Below are 4,309 nucleotides of genomic sequence, written 5' to 3' on the forward strand. Positions count from 1 at the left end.
CAAAAATAATCATGGATGTAGCTTTGGGACATGGAGTGTGTCTCATCAGATTCATAGAAAACCCATAAAATTTTTAAGAGAATCGTGTTGATGAAAATGCTGGCAACTTGAATTAAAAGGGATAAAGGTAATTCAAAATGGGCTCCTCAACTTCTTATGGTCAGAAGACAGGATTCCAAAGAGCTAAACATCTGCAAACATGGGTCATTTGCTTTCTTTTGTTTTTAACAGCTTTATTGACATCTAATTCACATACCATACAATTCACTCATTCAAATGTATAATGCAGTGATTTTTAGTATATCCACAAATTTGAAATCATCACCACAGTCAATTTTAGAAAATTAGAACATTTTTGTCACCTCAAGAAAAAAAATATATGATTGCTGTTACCTCCCATCCCTTGCCCACCCACTATCCTTCCCAGCTGTAAGCATGGAGGATTTCTTAAGCTGTTTTCCAGGAACACAGAGCTTAGGTGACATTCAACATTCTCAGCCCCTCCTTTTTTTCTCAATATAAATGATATAACAGATTGCTAAACAACTAAGCAACAAGCATAAAACTCCTGAGTAAAATGAAATAGGATCTAATAGTCTTTCTAGGACTCTTATTGGTCTTGCTTCTGTAAAATTAGTTGAGCCATCTGTTGGAAGGTTATAGCACAGGTAAGTTGTTTTAGAATCTTGAAGTCGAGACATCTTAAACAGGGATGCCTGAAATGAAAAAGAGAAATATTAATATAAAAGTTTGGATTAAAACAAATAATCCAGAGTCACACACTGTAGGTCACAAATCTATTGGGTATCAAGTGGTTAGTAGAAGAAAATTTTTAGATTAAGCAGCACTGCTATCAAAGGAAATGAAGACACCCAAATAAGAATGAGCAAAGACTATTAGCTTGCTATAGCAAGGGAATCAGTCTCAGTCACTTACATTTGGCAGTTTGAAACAAACAGAACCAGGCATTTTGGTCACAAACGAAGTAGTACTCAGTAGGGATACATGGAGATCTAGGAAAAAAGGAGTTAATTGTGACATGAGGTCAGAACCCAGGCCTTACATCAGTTGTATTACATATTTGGACCTTGATTAGTCTCTTCCTGACGGCAAATATTTGGCCCATTGCCCTAAGAAGGTCATGGAAATAAAATTTAGAATTGCACAGGGTTTGATCAATAGATTGTAATATTTTTCTTTCCCCTGGAGAGATGGACACTAGTAAAGTAATTTACCAGTTGATTTGTTTAATATCATGTATCCATGTAGGTGCAAGTAAAAATGCCATCAGCTGTATTTCCTTATGGATTTATTTGATGAGAATGGAATTGCCCAGAGGTTTTATAATAAGATCCAATGATGGATGGCATATCCAGCGGTCAGTAAGACTGAGTGCTATTTGAGTGGCTATTTGAGATAATCTTAGAATATCATTAAAATAAGTATGCTCTGACCTAACAATATAAGGACGGGAAAAAGGGCTATTATGTGTGGACGACAACCAAGGGGCTATAGAAAATGAGAAGAATGGTTATTAGCAGATAGATTTTTTTTAAAAAAAGAATCAGACAGAGATCCTGCTCCATCATCTTGGGCAGAAGCTGTCCATTGTCTAAAACCATCTGCTTGTTCCAAGGATTTTTGGTCAACTGTCTCTTTCCAGGAATCAGCTGTGTCTACAATGTCTCTGAATAACCTCGATTTGAAATCCCCTATTTGAGTAGCCTTCCAATTGAATGGAATTCTGAATTACTTCTTTAGTTGTTGAACATGAACCCAAGCGTTGACTCTGGCTTCTCACTACTGTATTTGTTGTTAACAGTACCTGATAAGGTCCCTGCTGATGAAATCAAGAGCAGCAGTTTTCCTTTGATGTCTCTTCCAATAGATGAAATAATCTGGTTGAAGATCATGAAGAGATGGTTTAGCAAAATGTCTTGAAAAGGATATCCTATGCCCATTGGTGAAAGAACTGGGTATAGTATTAGAGTCTCTTGCAATATTTTGCCATGTCACCATGAACCAGGACAGACTCTAATATTGGAGTAAAATTCCCGAATGCATGGACCTTCTGGTCCCAATTCAGAAAGGGATAACCAATGCGTCCCTGAGGGAATGGCCACAAGACGCCTGAAGAACTAGTGAGTGTAACTTTGGCCAATTGGACTCAAGGGTTTCAGAAAGTTTTGCCAATTTTAATTTAAGGATTACCATTAGTCTTTTCAACCTTTTCAAAAGATTATAAGTAATAAGGACAGTACAGTTTTTGAGTAAGAACTAATGTCTTACAGGATTCTGTTATAATGGTTTCAGTTAGGTGTGTACATCAATCACTTGATGTAATAGTTGAAAACACAAAATCAAGCAGCTTTTCAGCGCGGAAATGCTTCACCCCACCCTGAAAATAGATACACAATAATTCAACTATATGCAAATCCCACAGAGGTTGGAAGCTGGATAAAATCCTTCTGAACCTGTTCAACGTGTAATTGATGCTTTGAGTCTTGGCCATGCCCCACCTTTACAGTTTTTCCAGGACTAATGTGTTGACAGGTGATACATGACCTGAAAATAGTCTCAACTGTCTTTTTAAAACTTTTCTCACCAATGTTGATTTAAAATAACAATCAATGTATCCCCTGAGGAGCAGTTTTCATTGAGAAATTTAGTTAAGATTCATTTGAAATGATGTGGTATCACCAAGCAGTCAGATATTATCGGAGGGAAGGATACAACCAGATTCTTTCCATTCTTCCCTTTCAAACTCAGAGGCTAAATGCTGATTTTTAAATAACCTCTTTGAATCCCTCCCGAGATTTATCCTTTGAGGGTTTAGATAGGAACATAAGCTGGGCTAAAGCAGCTTATTTAGCATAATGATCTGCTAGAGCATTTCCTTTAGCTTTTTATTATCTCTCTTTACATGGACCTCAATCTTTGTAATAGCCCTCTCTCTGGGAAGTAGAAATACATGTAAAATTTCCCCTAAGTTTTTGTCCATTTTCAGGAGGATCCTCTCAGCAACGAGAACCCACTTTGTTAGGAAAGCATCCCAAAGTCATGCAGCACTCCAAAAGCATATCTGCTATCTGGATACATGTTTACTCTCTGATCTTTAGCTAGTTGAAAAGCTCCAGTAAGATGATTTTACGTCAAGTAGAGGCACACTGAAAAGAGCAAGCAAAGACCCCCTACAGTAAGGGAAGTGGCTTTAGGCAGAATAGATGACAGGATAGTGTTTGAGTTAGGTACTATGGAGAAACAGAAGCAAAGAATTTTGTTCTGTTCCCATCCCAGTGTTGAAATGTTTAGTCCACTAAGTATCAAGTGTGGTGTCAAGATCTTTATGGGGGTATGTATTAAATATTATGGAGAAGGCCAAGGTGCAGCCAGAGCTGACATAACTTGACTGTGAACAGGAGTCCTCTGGAATTTCAAGAACTAGTTCCTCTGATGTACACTTAACATTACAAACACACTTGCAAAGTAAATATGTCCTGATTAAATTTGCAAGATGCCATCACAGAGCAGGGAGGAATGTTGTTTTCAGTCAAGGACATCAGGGTGACAGTTAAGGGCCGGGAGATAGGAAAACAAAAAAATCTATGGATTATTTAAAATACCTACAACCTGTGTGGTATGTTTACTCTGAGGAAGAGGTTGAGCAATGGTGACAGGATTTAATGTAGAAATAGTGGCACCCGTATCTATCAGGAATTAGTGACCACTTATATTTATAATTCACCTCGTATGTTTAAAAGCAAGGAAGAATATTGGGGGTATTTTCCTTCCTCAGAGCACCATCATTGATCCAAATTGAGGGATTGTTATTTTGTTTGTTTGTTTTGGTCTTGGGTTTTTTGTTTGTTTGCTTGTTTGTTGTTTTGGGGTGTGTGTTTTTTGGGGGGGCGATGGTGAGATGGGAAATTTTTTTTTTACTGTCCCTTTTTTCAATATATACAAGTTTCCTTATCAATGGGTAGTTGATTAGGAAGTAGTCTACTTTGCTGTTTGATCTTTAGAGTCACACATTTATTTTGAGTCTATCTCATTTTTATTCTAAAGCCATTTCAAAATGTTATGCCAGGTTGTTTTTGTTCAGATAAAGGGGTTATTTCCTGTTCTAATATCTTTCTTTGAATTATGTGCCCAATTTCAGGTTTAGCGCCATTGACAAAATGAGATAAAGAGGCTACATTAGCATTCTTTTTTAACTCACAAATGTTTTTGAAAGATATTTTCTAGTCTATCCTAAAAATATTCTAAAGTTTGCTCTTTTTGCATGATTGAATTATGGTCCAATCGATTT

The 4,309-nt window shown here is 36.9% G+C and overlaps 1 long non-coding RNA gene across 1 annotated transcript; it reads right to left on the reverse strand.

The window, feature by feature from the left end:
* Nucleotides 1-442: 442 nt before the first annotated feature.
* On the reverse strand, nt 443-2,359 carry LOC148757831 (uncharacterized). Its single transcript, XR_016021631.1, has 3 exons — nt 1,826-2,359; nt 937-1,013; nt 443-716 (listed from the first exon to the last, which is right to left on the reverse strand). It is a non-coding gene; the product is annotated as an uncharacterized LOC148757831 (long non-coding RNA).
* Nucleotides 2,360-4,309: the final 1,950 nt, after the last annotated feature.

This window comes from Rhinolophus sinicus, chromosome 6, assembly GCF_057876585.1.
Source record: "Rhinolophus sinicus isolate RSI-liver-muscle chromosome 6, RSI-T2T, whole genome shotgun sequence".
Taxonomy (NCBI): Eukaryota; Metazoa; Chordata; class Mammalia; order Chiroptera; family Rhinolophidae; genus Rhinolophus; species Rhinolophus sinicus.